Here is a 17,163-nt window from a genome sequence, read left to right as displayed (position 1 = left end):
TTTATTAACTAGAGGCCCGGTGCATGAAATTCGTACACGGGGGAGAGGGGGTGTCTCTCAGCCCAGCCTGCACCATCTCCAATCTGGGATCACTTGAGGGATGTCCTAAATGGGCAGTCAGACATCCCTCTCACAATCCAGGACTGCTGGCTCCCAACAGCTCACCTGCCTGCCTTCCTGATTGCCCCTAACTGCTTCTGCCTGCCAGCCTGATCACCCCATAACCACTCCCCTGCCAGCCTGTTTGCCCCTAACTGCCCTCCCCTGCAGGCCTGATCATCCCTAACTACCCTCCCCTGCAGGCCTAGTCACCCCTAACTGCCCTCCCCTGCAGGCCTGGTCACCCCTAACTGCCCTCCCCTGCAGACCTGGTCCCCCCCAACTGCTCTCCCCTGCAGGCCTGGGTCCCCCCCCCCCCCAACTGCCCTTCCCTGCAGGCCAGGTTACCCCCAACTTCCCTCCTCTGCCAGCCTGGTCACCCTTAACTGCCCTCCCCTGCTGGCCTCATCGCCCACAACTGCCCTCCCTTGCAGGCCTGGTCCCTCCCAGCTGCCCTCCTCTGCTGGCCATCTTGTGGTGGCCACCTTGTGTCCACATGGGGGCAGTCATCTTTGACCACATGGGGGCAGCCATCTTGTGTGTTAGAGTGATGATCAATTTGCATATTATCCTTTTATTAGATAGGATTAGATAGGATAGAGGCCTGGTGCACGGGTGGGAGCCAGCTGGTTTGCCCTGAAGGGTGTCCCGGATCAGGGTGGGGGTTCCCTTGGGGCATGGGGTGGCCTGGGCAAGGGGCCTGTGGTGGTTTGCAGGCTGGCCACACCCCCCGGTGACCCAAGTGGAGGCCCTGGTATCTGGGATTTATTTATCTTCTATAATTGAAACTTTGTAGCCTTGAGCGGAGGCCTGGGCCCGCCAGGGCAGGCGGAAAGCTTGGCTTCCTCCATTGCCAGGGGCAATCCAAGCCTCCTGCTCTCTCTGTGGCTGCAGCCATCTTGGTTGGGTTAATTTGCATACTCACTCTTGATTGGCTGGTGGGCATGGCTTGTGGGTGTAGCGGAGATACGGTCAATTTGCATATTGCTCTTCTATTAGATAGGATTATTGTATTATTTTCCATACAAACAACTGTAAACTTACTTTTGCCCATCCCTGGATGTAGTTTCTTCTCTCAGTTCTATATTTCTTTGTCCTTATAACCATGTTACTTATTTTTATACTGATTATAAGCAGGTTTTACAATATTCTCATTTATTATTATTAATAGCTAACATTTTTTGAGCTAAGCTGATTATGTTCCAGACACTATGGAAGAACTTTATGCATTAGCCCATTTACTTCTCACAGCAACCCTTTGAGGTAAGTACAGTTGTCTGTCCATTTTACCAAGGAAAAAATTGAGACAGGTAAATGGCTTGCCTAAGTTCACAGAGCTAGAGATGGGGATGGGATTTAAACCTTGGTAGCAATGACTAGATCCTGTACTTTTAATCATTATACCATGCCACAATAGTTTCACACAACTGTCTGTAGTACTTTCTAAGGTGGACTGATAAAGCTTACATCTTTATTACTCAACACTGCTAGTGGAATCTTTGGGTGGTTACCAGTGTTCTCAACTGACTTGAGCAAGCACTTTCACTCAGGATGCTACACTGAGTGAAGGAAACTACTTAATATCTGAGTGGGGTTGGCTTTTCACCCAACATATTTTTCTGGCCAGGCATATTTCTTAAAACTTACAAAGAATTCCATGGGAAGAATTCTTATCAATGATTTAAAATTTAAATGTTATTTTTATATATCTTGGTTCTATAATTTAGGATCATTGAGTCAGAATATGGCAATTATATTTAGAATTTCTTACCTTTCTGAGGAACAACTTCAGTTTTGATGACTTCTTAAGGTCAGAGTAGAAGACATCTTATTAGCTTGATGTCTTCCAACTACTTGGTGCTAAAGGAAAAACTGCTAGAAATGTTCACTGCTACATTATTTAATATATAGAGCTTAATATGACTGAAAAGTTGCACAAATCAGAGTAAATTTGTTATGCGGTATAGGCCAGTTGTCAAAAGTATAAACTCTGGAGGCAGAACACCAACCCTCTACTTACTTTTTGAAGGATCTTAAACCCTAGTTTTTTCATCTGTTAACTAGACTTGTTCTGGTTTTGGGTAGTAATTATTTTGCTTCCTGACTGGTTTGGCTCAGTGGATAGAGCGTCGGCTTGCGGACTCAAGGGTCCCAGGTTCGATTACGGTCAAGGACATGTACCTTGGTTGCGGGCACATCCCCAGTAGGGGGTGTGCAGGAGGCAGCTGATTGGTGTTTCTCTCTCATTGATGTTTCTAACTCTCTTTTCCTCTCCCTTCCTCTCTGTAAAAAATCAATAAAATATATTTAAAAAAAAATACTATATGCAGTGCCCAGCCAGTGTGGCTTAGTGATTGAGCATCAACCTGTGAACCAGGAAATCATGGTTTGATTCCTGGTCAGGGCACATACCTGGGTTGCAGGCTTAATTGGGCTCAATCCCCAGTATGGGGTCTGCAGGAGGCAGCCAATCAATAATGCTCTCTCCTCATTGATGTTTTTCTCTCTCTCTCTCTCTCTCTCTCTCTCTCTCTCTCTCTCTTTCCCTCTCTCTCTCCACCTTTCTCTTTGAAATCAATAAAAATATTTTTAAAAAATACTATATGTAGTTTTACTTATTTTCATCAACACTGTTGTTTTTCTTCTACTACATAGATTCCATCTTAGAAGTGAGAAAAATCACATTAAATTGGAAATAAGTAGCCTGTGTTAGACATTCGGTTAATTGACCAAGTGGAATATTCCTTTCACCAGCACAATATCCTTTTTGGGTAAATATTGTATACATATTATAGAGGAAAGAGGAAGAGTGAAGAGGTCTCCAAGTAACTAATAGCAGTATTAACCTTTTAAGCACAAACTGAAGATAAGATGGTTGTGAGTGCTAAGGAGCAAAATAGACAAACAGTATATATATGACTTTGCAGTACAGCCCCTTGCAATAAAGGAGTGTAAATAAAAAATAAAACACATGTGTTAATGGTTCTTAGTGTTCAATAAAAGTTAAATCTGTAAGTTTCTATTGAGATATCTTCCTTCCACAACTTCACTGCCAGGATAACTCAATCCTGGAAGGAAAAAGCTTAAGGTATTTATGAACAACTTAAAAGATGGATTTGTCCATTATGTTAGTATAGACAGAAAACTAAATTTGTGCAAAATGTTGAGGGGGCAGACAGTTGTAAAAAGCATTGCCCAGTGGCAACCAATGGGGATCCTCACAAGTGAGTTGAACTAAGCCTACAGAGCTTTCAGTTAGAGATAAATGCCCAGAAGAGGGAGTACCAAGAAGCAAGAAAGTTGACAAGTCCAGGGCAATAGGGAAGAGGAAACCACAGAATTCACACCCCTAAAAAGCCAAGATTTGGAAGAGGAGATGCTCTGGATTGTCAGCACCAGCAGAGTGGGCTCTGGGTGGGCAGGTTTGAACACAGGGAAATTAGACCGTTTTATGACCTACTATACTATAATGTTTCATGAGGACTCTGTAGTTGCTGGCTGAACTACTGACCTCTTAGAGAGAGAGAGAGGTGGGGCTGATCAGCAAGTGGCCATGGCTGCTGGCTAGGCCTGAAGAGAGAAGCGGATCAGACCTTGTTTCTCTCTCCGGGCCTTGCCAGCAGCCAAGCCTCTCTCTTTCTCCCAGAGGTCAGCAGTTCAGCCCGCTGGCCAGCAGCCTGGGGTAGCTGCTGATCAGCCCCGTCCCTCTGATCAGGCCCAGAGATAGGCCCAGAGATGCTGCCTGGCAAGGAAACCAACCAATCAGAACCAAATCTGGGTGAAATGTGAGGAGCCAATGGCTGCCTAGGAGGCAGAGCTTTTGACGCTGACTGGCATAGAAACTGACCAATCAGAACCAAATCTGGGTGAACTGCGAGGTGCCTATGGCTGCCTCGGAGGTGGAGCTTTTGATGCTGACTGGCATAGAAACTGACCAATTAGAACCTACTCTGGGTGACCTGCAAAGGCAGAACCTAAGGTAGGGGCTGAGGAGGGGTTTTAAGGGCAGCAGCTGTTTGGTGTAAGGTGTAAGAAAGTGATTCAATTTTTTAATGACTGATTTGGTGGTATAGTGCATATGGCTGGCTATCAGTCCAGATATAGGGATTATGTGTTTTTGTCTGCCAAGAGCATCTCCTCCTGCTGAAAAAGCCCCCTCCCCGCCCCATTTAAGCAATCCTATCCTATATAATCTATCTATACTAATAAAAGGGTAATATGCTAATTAGACCGGGTCGACCAGCCATATTCCAGACATTTGATTTCCTTCCAGACAAAGCCATGGTGGTGGGGGCTGAGGCAGAGGCAGTTAGGGGCAATCAGGCTGGTAGGGGAGGGCAGTTGGGGCGAGATCAGGATGGCATGGGGTTAGGGGCAATCAGGCTGGTAGGGGAGGGTGGTTGGGGGCGAGATCAGGGCAGCATGGGGTTAGGGGCAATCAGGCTGGTAGGGGAGGGCGGTTGGGGGCGAGATCAGGGCAGTATGGGGTTAGGGGCAATCAGGATCAGCAGGGGAGGGAAGTTGGAGGCAAGATCAGGCCAGCAAGGGAGGGCAGTTAGGGGCAATCAGGCAGGCAGAGGCAGGGGCAAGATAATGAAGGCCAGCAGGGGAGGGCAGTTAGGGGCGATCAGGCAGGCAGGCAGGCAGGCAAGTGGTTAGGAGCCAGTCGTCCCAGATTGCAAGAGGGATGTCCGAATGCTGGTTTAGGCCCGATCGGCTAAACCAGCATTCGGGGGTGGGGGGGGGCTTTTTCAGCCAGAGGGGTCCCAGATTGGAGAGGGTGCAGGCCGGGCTGAGGAACCACCCCCCTCCGTGCACGAATTTCATGCACTGGGCCTCTAGTTTACTATATTAACTCTGCTGTAATTTACATCCCTATGACTATTTTATAACTACCAATTTGTACTTCTTAATCATTTCCCCTTTATCATCCATCTCCCAACTCCCCTCCTATCTTGTAACCACCAAATTTTAACACATACTCTTATACTTTTTAAATTTTGCATCCTATGCATGGGTTATTTATAAAAACAAGCAAATTTTAAAAGACCACATGACTTGTGAGGAAGAAGAGAGAGCCCTTAGGAAGGAGAGGATGGCCATTTCTGCAGTTAGATGGTGGGTAGTCAAGGGGCACAGCTCAAGTATTTAAATAAATGCTGTGCCCAGTGATGGGTATCAAGAAAAGGAGAAAAGAAATCTACACCCACATTTCCTCCACCCTGAGGACTCTGTATGGGTTTAAAATTAAATCAATTCTTGAACCAGCAATAAAGGAATGATTGAATTTTCAAAAATTAAGGAGATAAGAAAAGAGAGAGAAAGGGAGAAGTGGGAAGGAGTAGGAGAGGGAGGAAAAAAATTCAACTGGTAGCAGCAGGCAGGATGGCAAAGGACATAAATCCGAGGTTTCCCAGGTAGCCTTGGGAGTGAGCTGGTAAAGCTCTACACTAGGTAGAGGGATGGGCATGTGGAGGACCAGTGAACTTCAGTGCCGTTTTAATAGGGGAAACCAGACTTGTCGTCCAGTTGAGACATGCTGGAGAGCAAGGAATGGGCAGATCAGGAGCAAGAAGATTTTGCAGTGACAGCTTTTCAGGGAAAATGCTGCCTTCTCAACATCTGCATGCATCCGAGCACCACACCTGGATTCTTCATTTCCAGGCCTTGGTTTGATTCTTAGGAAAGTAGGCCTTGGGGTACTACTTGTGATTCTAAAACGGAATAAGTAATGATTTAATTCCCAGCCAGTAAAGGGCAATCCAAATGACTGGCTCCACCATTTCCCCAGGGCTAGTTTGTAACCTGGGACAGAAATAAGCTGTGTGTATTAAATCAATACAATCGCTCACAAGTTAAAAAAAAAAAAAAAAGTCATTGCTTTGGTGGCTGTGTATTATATGAACTATTTCTGTTTCTTAATGGTTTGCTTTCTTCAGATGATATAAATCTGGCCACATTTGCACAGTGAGCCAGCAGCAATCAGGGACTAGGTGTCTTGACTGATATGATGCAACTTACAATCCCCTGCCTGCCCATTGGGCTGTCACAATGACCAGGTTTCCTAAATGAGACAATTGTGTAACATGTCATGGAACTCCCTGCTTTCTTCCTTTGTACCCACCTCAGTGGGGCCGCTCAACAGAGCATGGGATCACAGCAGACTAGAAAAAGTGTTAGTGTGTGCCACCCAGAAGGCACTGTTGGCTATCTTGTGGTCTTCCCCTGCTTGACCATACCAATGACAAAATCACTGTCTGCCATAGCATCTAAGATGTGAAACTGAATTAATATAGAGTATATCTGTGAAATATAATAATACATGCATCTGTCATAATGTGTTACCGAGATTTAGAAAAGGGGAGAAGGCTGTGCTGGCCTGAAGAAGCCTTGACACCCCACTCTTCTGTTTCTCTACCTCTGGCTCCTCCACTCCTTCCACTCCTTAAAATAGATCTTCCCCAAGTCTCTATCCTCAGCTCTCTTCTCTTTCTGTGATTTCCTCCACCTCTCCATTCTTACCTTTCACTTCTGTGCAGTTGACTCTCAACTCCACCTCTGCAGCCTTATTTCTCCAGATCTTGATGTCACCTGCCCAGTAGGCATCACCACCTACTTGTATAGTCTTTTCAAGAGTAAACATTTTACTCCACCCTGTTGCTTCCAGGCCTTTCTCCTCATGACTTCCTGACATTACACCACTGTTCTGCCTGTCACTTAGGCTAGATTCCTACATTCATTTTTCTTCCTCATTCTGCCTTGCCATGAACCTCATGCTAGAGTTCTCACCCTGGTTCAGGACCTCATTGCCTCTCCACTGCCATTGAACTACCTCCTGGGTGAATTTCTCTATTTTAAACTTTCACTTCTCTAACACACTGTTGGCCGTGTCATCCCTTCAAATGATCTGATCCTTCTGTTGAAAAAATCTTCACTGGCTTCCCTTGCTACCGAATTAACATTATTTCAACCAATTTTTCTCATGGGTTTCATTGTCCCTTTGTAATTCTACCATTGATGAATTTCTCTAAGAGTTTCTTATACTTTCACATTTTCAGCCTTTACCACATTCTGGGGTAATGAGTTCTCTAAATTTACTATGTTCATGGTAAAATAGTCTCTCAATTTATGTTGTTCAGATGCAAGAAATATAAATGCTACTTAAACTAACTTTAAAAAATAAAGACAACCTACTGATTCTCATAAACCAAAATCTAGAATTTGTTCCAGTCAGGCCCAGCTGCTTCTAGGGGCTCAGTGTCATATTAGAGATGTTTGCCATCTCAGCTACAAATTACACCTGTTTGTTCACTCAGGTGAAAGACAGTCTTTGCTAATAGCTCTGGCAAGAAACTTTTGGTAAAGATTTGATTGTCCCTGGTGTGGTCACATATCCATCTCTAAATATAGTGGGGAGGGAAATATTTGGCTAGACCTGTTTCACATTTCTACCATTGTGACAGAGGAAAACAGATTTGGGGGAAAGTTAGCCTTACCCAGGTATTACTCAAGGCATTTAGTTAACTCAAAGTTAGCCTTACTCAAGGTATTTATTCTGTACAGAATAGATTTGTCTAAGACTTGTATAAGAAAGTGTGTGAACTGATGGACACACACACACACACACACACACACACACACTCTCCCTGAATGATTTTGGCTACATGTAACAAAATGCCAACTCCATGGGGCTTGGACAATAGAGAGCTGTCATTGTCTTACTTAACCAAAAGTCTGAAAGGAGAACATCCCAGGATAGTAACCTGGGACAGAAATAAGCTGTGTGTATTAAATCAATACAATCGCAGCGCATCTTTCCATCCTTCTGCTGGGTCACCCTCAGTCAGTCTTCAAGTCGCAAGATGTTGGGGAGCTCCAAGCATACCTCATATGGCAGTGTTACAAGCAGGAAAATAAGGCAGAAGAGATTTCCCATCCCTTCTCAGAAGCTCCTACTAGGTGACTATACGTCCCTCTCATTGGCAGGAACCGTCAGAAAACCATCCCAGATAGATCTTTGGAAAGGAAAATGGGATACTGGCTTAGTGTACCACATTTGTCCCTGGGGTGAGGTAGATTGGCCCCAACTTTTAGTAAGAAAGGAAGTAAAATGACCTTTGGTAGGCGACTAATAATGTTTGCCATTACATCATACTTCTTATTTGATTTTTGATTCCTTCCACCTGTTTTAAACTTTTGGTAGTGTTTCTCACACAGAGGGTTGTCTTTTTTTTTTTTTTAGATTGTTATTTTATTTCCAATCATAGTATTCCGGAGTTCAAAGGAACTTAGGTCATTTAGTTCAGGGCTTTTCAATTTTATTTAATTATTTTTTTACTTCAGACGTGTAACTCATCAAACAAATGCAAATAAATGGGAGAGTATAAACATAAGCTGGTGGAGGCCTTACCAGCCAATGGCCCTGAAGCCCTTCTGGAAAGCTAGAGCCCTTCAGAATGCAATTTAAAGACCACAGTTCTCCTCCAGTTCTCTCATTTTAAAGAACTGAGGCTCAGAGAGGTAAAATGATTTGACCTTGTTTTTTTTTAACAGGTTATTTAGAATTATAGTCTAGATTTTTTGCTTCCCTAATCTCTTCATATCTCCTATGTTTTATAATCCTGTAATGTATTTGTCTTCAATATTTTTCTGCATCCATATGCTAAAAAGTCCTTAAAAATAAATTTTAACAGAAATTCTTACATTATTTCAGTAGCCTTTTATGATGTTTCTCACTCTACTATTCTTCATCTAGAATATCCTGAGTTAAATACAATATTTCTGGTGCAAGTACTCAGTGATTTAGTCTGTTGTAGGCCAAACAGGGTGGTGGCTAAGCACCTAGATGTTAAATATGATACTACATGTGTTCCAATCTTTCCATGAGCCTCAGTTTCCTCATTTATTAAGTTGAAGTAATTATAATACTTACCTTGATGGATTAACGTCCATGTGTAATGTACTTACATGGCCTTAGCACATAGACACTGCTATGTGTTTACTGTTAATTTCTAATACTTTCCCCCCAAATCCTCCTCGGTCTTCAGTGATTTTGAAAATTGTTGGAAATTTTCTTCCCAGAGATAAAGAGCCAATGATGCCTAAATCCAGAGCTTTCTATCATATATTTAGATTCATTTCCATAAATGCATTTTTTCACTTTACCTTCTCCTCCTCATCTATCCTCGTTGTATGGTTTTCAATTTTTACTTTTCATGGAAACTAAGGATAAGAGATCAGATTCATATGTTAATGTTGAAAAGTCTTTTATAAAGAAAGAAAGGGCAGTTTAAAGAATTAGGTCACTTGGCTAGAATCGCCAATGCTTCAAAGTTCCCTGTTCACATCACAATTTGTCCTTATAATTTGGTTCAGGATCCCAGTTCCCCTTCACTGTTTCCTTGTCCCTACTCCAAATTCCTGACAAAAGGGAGGGGGGGAGAGGATAAGTTATTTTAAATTATCTAAATATCTAAAAATACAGATAGGTAGTTGTGTAATTCTGTATATACATAACAACATTTTCATTTGTCTCCTTCACCAAGGACAGCTTCAGAAGTATCTCCTCATAAAGTTCAACACAAATGAATGAAATTTTTTGTAAATGTTAATGTGTTCTCAATATTTTGATAATTATTTAATTAAGCATTACATTGCTTTCTCTAACACTGAATACATAAATACTATATAATTTCAGAAATATTACAATACTCATACGGAAATATCTCTTTTAGGTGAATCTGGAGAAACCTCGCACCTGTAGGCATTGGTGGTTCAGTGGTAGAATTCTCGCCTGCCACGCGGGAGGCCCGGGTTCGATTCCCGGCCAATGCAACTTGCAGTTTTGCTTTCATTTTCGCTTACATGTCTTTAGGTGTTCAAAACGCCTTCAGTAACGATACAAAATGTTTGCCTTATGCAAATAAAGAAATGAACCACGGCAAATTTCCCGTTTCACTTTTACTTTGAGAACCGAAACAGCTGTTTTTCTAAGCTTTACTGGTTTTCGGCTTCCCTTTTAGATTTTTATGGGGGGACGTCCTATAAACCATGAGAGCAAAAGTTATGTATTGTGTCCTTGTAGGATATGAATAGAAGGGGAAAAAAAAGAGACGATGGCTGTTTGGAGATGCCGGGGATTGAACCCGGGACCTCACACATGCGAAGCGCGCGCTCTACCACTGAGCTACATCCCCCAGCCAGAATCTCTCTCCCTGGAATAGACTTTCATTCATTCTCCTTTTTACTGGTCACCTTTCTGCACTAATTTCTTAAGTGTTCATTCTGGTGCGTGCTTCTGTAGCACATTTCTACCCCTCCTGCCCCCGTGTTTAGCTGCTTTCCGTGATGCATCTGGACCCCGCGCAGCCAGCAGCGTAGGACCCAGCGAGGACCTACCAGCCTCTGTGCACTCTTGCCGGGCGCCTGGGGTTTGGGTAAAGGACAATCGGGCACCTCGCCCCGCCACGAACCCGCCGTCCGAGCGGGAGAGACGGAAGTCCGGGTGCCTCCTTCAGGCGGGTGGAGACTCCGGGGACCCAGCATCAGGGATGCCAGTGTCTCCCTGGTGCCTCAGGAGACCTGTTTCTGAAGCGGAGCGGTGGGGACTTTCTGTGCGAACCCGAAAACCTTATAACAACCCCCGAAATAAACCCTCATCCCCGGAAAAAGACGTGTTCGCGCCAAATCTCTGCAAATGGGTGGCATGTGGGCGTTCCAGACAACTCTTGGAGATGAAAATGATTTCGCAACATGCTCTTCTTTTTCCTGGGGCCTAGACGGAAAGAAAGAAAATGACACCGCTACTCTCTTTGTGGTTTAATTATATGTAAATGATTGATAAAGTCAGGGCGAGTGACTTGCTCAAGATGGGTTTTTCTCTGTTTGATATTTACATCTTGGACCCATCTGACTGATTGCTGTGATGGTAATGCAAGTCACTGAACACCTTCGAATTCCTCTGAAACTTCCCTAACCACCAACCGCACTCCAGCCCCAAAGGAAGAAACTGCTCCTCTCCAGTTGTTTGCCTGCTGGGTAAATAGCGTGAGCTATTTACAGTTAGATGGTATGTGTTTGTCCCTCCCGAAGCAGTTTAGACTGCTACCACCCCACACAGGAGAAGGATGGGTGGTAGAAGCCTCAGACACTCTCATGGGAAGGAGCCGGGGAGAGGGAGACTTGGTGTCAGGGGAGCTGGGTCAAGGTCACTTCAACCACCAGGGCTAAGACTGACCTCAACAGGTGGCACAATGGGGGCCTAGAACGCCCACTCCCTTAGTGGCAGCAGTCGCCCCTTTGAAATGGTCAGCAGGCCCAAAGCCAGAGCGGAAAAGCAGACGTTTCAAAAAACTGGGTAAACCACAAGCTTCATCATTAACTCCTAGATTAAAAATAAATGTTACTGTGTTTGCTTACGGTAATTTAAACAAATAGTGGCTCCTAATCAGATTTTGTTTTTAACTAGAACAAACCACATGCTGAGCTAATAATACAATAATACAGAATGCTAAAAAAAAATAAAATAAAAAAGAAAAGAAAAAAGCCACGTCATGGGACAGTCATTAAGGAGCTCCACTCCAAGCCAGAACATTTCCAAAGCAACCCCTGCATTCCATCTTGAGGCCCTAGAATTTGAACATCAGTTGATTCTGAATCAGGAAATAGGGGCAGAGTCGTTTCTCCATCCCAATGATTTCACCAGTGCAAACTGTAACTGTAATATTAAGGTAATTGGAAAAGAAGCACTTTGCCTCTGGTGACCTCACCTTGACATCCTCTTTAGGATCCTTTCCTCACGTTGTGGCTAATCTGTCCATTACGTGAGGCCCTCCTCCCTTTCTGGGACTTCTTTCTCACAAAATTCTGACATTTCAGAGCTGAAGCCAGAAAAGGCCCCCTGTAAAAGGCCCACTCCTCCTATTCTACCAGACCAAGGACTAACTAGATGCATTTGATAAAGAAAATGAAGCCAAGTTCTGAAGCCAACAGAGGATGTGAAGTTGATTTACGGGACTGGCTTCATCGAAAAGAAAGACTCAATGGAGTTTTTTCAGCCTCGGTGGTTGATGGAAAAGATAAAACAGGAAGCCCGGTTTTGAATTAGGCAGTCTTGTCAGGAAAACTTGTTGAATTGCCACTATGTTGTATGTGCATAAAACTGTCCCAGCTCTGCTCACAGGTGAAGAGAGGCTGACTAAAGGTCCAACGTAACGGAATATTAAAAATACCAGTTCTGATCATTGCTGGGGGAGTGAAGCGAGGGGAAAGGGGATTAAGAGGTACAAACTTCCAGTTATACAATAACTGGGAAGGAGCAGGGGAGAGATTTGGTGTCAGGGGAGCTGGGTCAAGGTCACAGCATGGGGAATAGAGTCAAAAACATCATAATAACTATGTATGGTAACAGGTGGTTACTAGACTTGCGATCACTTTGCGAGATATATAAATGTTGAATCATTGTACTGTACACCTGAAACTAATATAATACTATGTCAATTATAATTAACAATAAATTAATTTAAAAGCTCAGTTCTATGTTCCACCCTCCTCATATCTCTCTTGATTGGGGACCGATTTCCCCCATTGTCGCTCTCTCTTTCTCTGTCACACACATTACACACACACTATTCACACCGACTGATCTTAGGCCCTCACTTTGAGGCAGGTGACGTTGCTCTCTGGCACTGTCTCCACAGTTCCGGCCCCACTCTTGCTGCAGCTCTTGGCGCTCTGTCCAGCAGGTGTAGAGGATCTTTCCATCAGAGCTGGCTCTGAGCTGGCATGCGTATTCGCAGTCCAAGCAGCAGTTCTTGCTCCTCACAGCACATTGGGATTACTGGCAGAGCCTTTAAAAATGCTGATGCTTGTGTGAGCCCAATCCCAACCAATTAAATCAGAAGCTCTAGGAGTGGGTCCAGACATCAGTACCTATTTAAACTCCCTGTTTAGTCCAAAGTGCAGCTAAGCCTGAGAGCCTCTGCTTGAAGACTATTTGCATGTCAACAAGAGGTGTTTAGTGGTGGTTGTTAACTTACTGTGTTAATCATTTTGCAATATATACAGACATTAAATCATTATGCTGTATACCTCACCAATACAATGTTATATGCCAATTATATCTCAATTCAACCATTAATTAAAAAGACTCTACAAGACACTAGGAAAGGGATAGGAGGAGTGTAATCTGCACTTGACCGGAATAAAACCCAGAACTCTCCAGTCCCCTGGCCGACGCTTTATCCACTGAGCCAAACCAGCTAGGGCAATTTGCAACACATTATTTTACTATTCAGGTCATAACTACTAAGAATTCTTCATCACCACAGTTAATTATCATTAATAATAACCTGGGGCCCCCCAAAAAGCTTCCGGTTACATTTAATTCAGAGAAAGTTAATAAACATTCCTCTTTTCAGTAAGTACCCCAACATGAAAAATTATAGTGACCATACTTTGCATTTAGAATTACAAGTATTTATTGAACAGTAAGTTAGAGCCTACTTGGAAAGATGAAAATTCTATAACATAGGTTCTGCTTACAAATATGTGGAAACAGAAGGAGGTACATATTTAAGATGGCATTTAAGGGAGATGTTACAAAAGCCCATACTTCTGGAAGCTATCAATGATCAGTAAGTTTAAGAAAGTGTGTTTTAAGACTGGAAGGAACCAACTGTTTACTTAAGTTTAAAAAAATAAATTTAAAAAAGACTGGAAGGAGAAAAAATATCCATGTATATGGGGTATGAAAGATTTTTCCAAATTTAAACAATCTGCTCACCCATAGGAGTTTCTGTAGTCGTGTAGTACTGGCCCATTCACAAAAGCTACAAATAAGACACACACTTTCTCATGGTGGTCTCTGACTGAGGTCTCATTTTGCAGCTAGCTGACCCCCTTGAGATTAGGTATTGTATTTTATTCTATATGAATTCCCATAGCACCAAGCACCCACTGAGTTCTCAATAGGCATATAATTAATACATGCTGACTTACAATTTCAAGTGGGAAATTGGTAAAATGTGTCTTTAAAGATAAATAGGCATAAGGGATTCTATTGGAGTGATGAAGATATTTTAAAATTGGATTATGGTGATGTTTTCACATCTCAGTAAAATTACCCAAAATTACTTAATTGTACAGTTAAAATGGTTGAATTTTATATGTAAGTTATACCCCAATAAAGTCTTAAAGGGGGTATGTAAAGGAACAAAATGTGTTAATAATGGAATGGGATTGAAGTGACAGTGAAAACTTACACACGCAAACTGCACAAGTGATCTGGAAAAGAAAAAAGATGATACACGAAAGAGGAAAATTGGAAGATGAAAGACAATGATTTGTGAATGTAGAAGGAAAGAAGAAAATGGCTGTTAGGGAAACTACAGTTTCCAATAACCATGACAAGGGTAGAGAGTGCAAAGTATGTGTTGGGTGCTTAACTAAACACAGGGGAACACAGAGATAAATTGGAATCCAACCCAGTGAATTTTATAATGGAATTTTGCATGAAGTACCAAAGGGAGAAACAAACACACAAGAACATTTTAACTTGCCCAAGTTCCTATAGATGAGATGTTGAAAGCAGAAGTCAAATCAAGTTTATCTCAGCCTTAAATCTGTACCCCTAGGCCAGTGGTCGGCAAACTCATTACTCAACAGAGCAGCAAACCACGGCTCGTGAGCCACATGTGGTTTGCCAGCGGCAGTTTGCCGACCACTGCCCTAGGCTGTATGATTAGCGTAAGTCTAAAGAAATCCTTTTTAAGGGGAGAAATAACAACAGACCCCACAGAAATACAAAGGATTGTAAAAAAAAAAAAAATACTATGAACAACTCTACTCCAAAAAACTAAACAACCTAGAGGAAATGGATATATTCCTAGAAAAATATGACCTTCCAAAACTCAATCAAGAAGAATAAAAAAAATCTCAACAGGCCAATACCTAAGGAGGAAATTGAAGCAGTGATCAAAAAGCTCCCAGCAAACAAAAGCTGGGGGCCAGATGGCTTCACAGGGGAGTTTTACCAAACATTCAAAGATGAACTAAAACCTATCCTTCTCAGACTATTCCAAAAAATTCAAGAGGAAGGCACACTTCCAAGCTCTTTCTATGAAGCCAGCATTACCCTAATCCCAAAACCAGATAAAGACACTACAAAGAAAGACAATTACAGGCCAATATCCCTGATGAACATAGATGCCAAAATCCTCAATAATATTCTAGCAAATCAGATTCAGCATTACATTAGAAAGATCATACACCATGACCAAGTGGGATTTATTCCAGGGATGCAAGGCTGGTACAATATCCACAAAACAATAAATGTGATACATCACATAAACAAATAGAGACAAAAATCACATAATCATGTCAGTTGATGCAGAAAAGGCATTTGACAAAATTCAACATCTTTTCCTGATAAAAACTCTCAGCAAAGTAGGAATAGAGGGATCATACCTCAACATAATAAAAGCCTTATATGACAAACCTACAGCCAACATCATACTCAATGGGCAAAAACTAAAGCCATTTCCCCTAAGAACAGGAACAAGACAGGGATGCCCACTTTCACCACTCCTGTTCGACATAGTACTGGAAGTGCTAGCAATAGCAATCAGACAAGAAGAAGAAATGAAAGGCATCCAAATTAGAAAAGAAGAAGTAAAATTATCCTTATTCACAGATGATATGATATTATACATAGAAAACCCTAAAGACTCCATCAAAAAACTACTAGAACTAATAAATGAATTTGGCAATGTACCAGGATACAAAATTAACACCCAGAAAGCTATGGCTTTTTTATACACCAGTAATGAACTTACAGAAAGAGAAACAAACAAATAAACAAAAAATCCCATTTACCATTGTAACAAAAATAATTAAGATACCTAGGAATAAAGTTAACCAAGGAGGTAAAATACCTGTATTCAGAAAATTACAGGATGTTGAAAAAAGAGATAGAGGAAGACATAAACAAATGGAAGAATATACCATGTTCATGGATTGGCAGAATCAACATCATTAAAATGTCCATACTACACAAAGCAATCTATATATTCAATGCAATCCCCATTAAAATACCAATGGCATACTTCAAAGACTTAGAACAAACTCTCCAAAAATTTGTCTGGAATAAAAAGACCCCGAATAGCCACAGCCATCTTGAGAAAGAAGGACAAAATTGGAGGGATCATAATACCAGATATCAAGCTATACTATAAAGCCAATGTTCTCAAAATTGCCTGGTACTGGCATAAGAACAGATATATAGACCAATGGAACAGAACATAGAACCCAGAAATCGACCCAAGCCATTATGCTCAATTAATATTTGACAAAGGAGGCAAGAGAATACAATAGAATCAAGACAGTCTCTTCAGTAAATGGTGTTGGGAAAATTGGACAGATACATGCAAACAAAATGAAATTAGAACACCAGCTTACACCATTCACAAAAATAAACTCAAAATGGATAAAAGACCTAAATGTAAGACAGGAAACCATAAACATCTTAAAAGAAGCCATGGGCACCAAAATAGCAGACAGTTGTTGTAGCAATATCTTTACTGATACAGCTCCTACGGCAATGGAAACTAAGGAGAAAATAAACAAATGGGACTACATCAAAATAAAAAGCTTGTGCACAGCAAAAGAAACCATCAACAAAACAACAAGAAAGCCCACTGCATGGGAGAACATATTTGCCAATGTTATTTCCGATAAGGGTTTAATCTCCAAAATTTATAGAGAACTCATACAACTTAACAAAAGAAAGATAAACAATCCAATCAAAAAATGTGCAAAGGACCTAAATAGACACTTTTCCAAAGAGAACATACAGAAAGCCAAGAGACATATGAAAACATGCTCAAAGTCATGAATCATACGAGAGATGCAAATCAAAACGAGATACCATCTCACACCTGTCAGAATGGCTATCATCAACAAATCAACAAACAACAAGTTTTGGAGAGGATGGGAGAAAAAGGAACCCTCCTTCACTGCTGGTGGGAATGCAGACTGGTGCAGCCACTATGGAGAACAGTATGGTGT

The 17,163-nt window shown here is 42.0% G+C and overlaps 2 non-coding genes across 2 annotated transcripts; one reads left to right on the top strand and one right to left on the bottom strand.

Annotated features, from left to right (window-relative positions):
* The first annotated feature begins 9,862 nt into the window (after nucleotides 1-9,862).
* On the top strand, nucleotides 9,863-9,933 carry TRNAG-GCC (transfer RNA glycine (anticodon GCC)). Its single transcript has one exon. It is a non-coding gene; the product is annotated as a tRNA-Gly (tRNA).
* Nucleotides 9,934-10,223: 290 nt separating this feature from the next.
* TRNAA-CGC (transfer RNA alanine (anticodon CGC)) lies at nucleotides 10,224-10,295 on the bottom strand. The gene has a single exon. It is a non-coding gene; the product is annotated as a tRNA-Ala (tRNA).
* Nucleotides 10,296-17,163: the final 6,868 nt, after the last annotated feature.

The sequence above is a fragment of the Eptesicus fuscus genome, chromosome 11, assembly GCF_027574615.1.
Source record: "Eptesicus fuscus isolate TK198812 chromosome 11, DD_ASM_mEF_20220401, whole genome shotgun sequence".
Classification (NCBI taxonomy): domain Eukaryota; kingdom Metazoa; phylum Chordata; class Mammalia; order Chiroptera; family Vespertilionidae; genus Eptesicus; species Eptesicus fuscus.
Note: the sequence above shows the minus strand (reverse complement) of the source record. Positions and strands in the feature narration are given on the sequence as shown.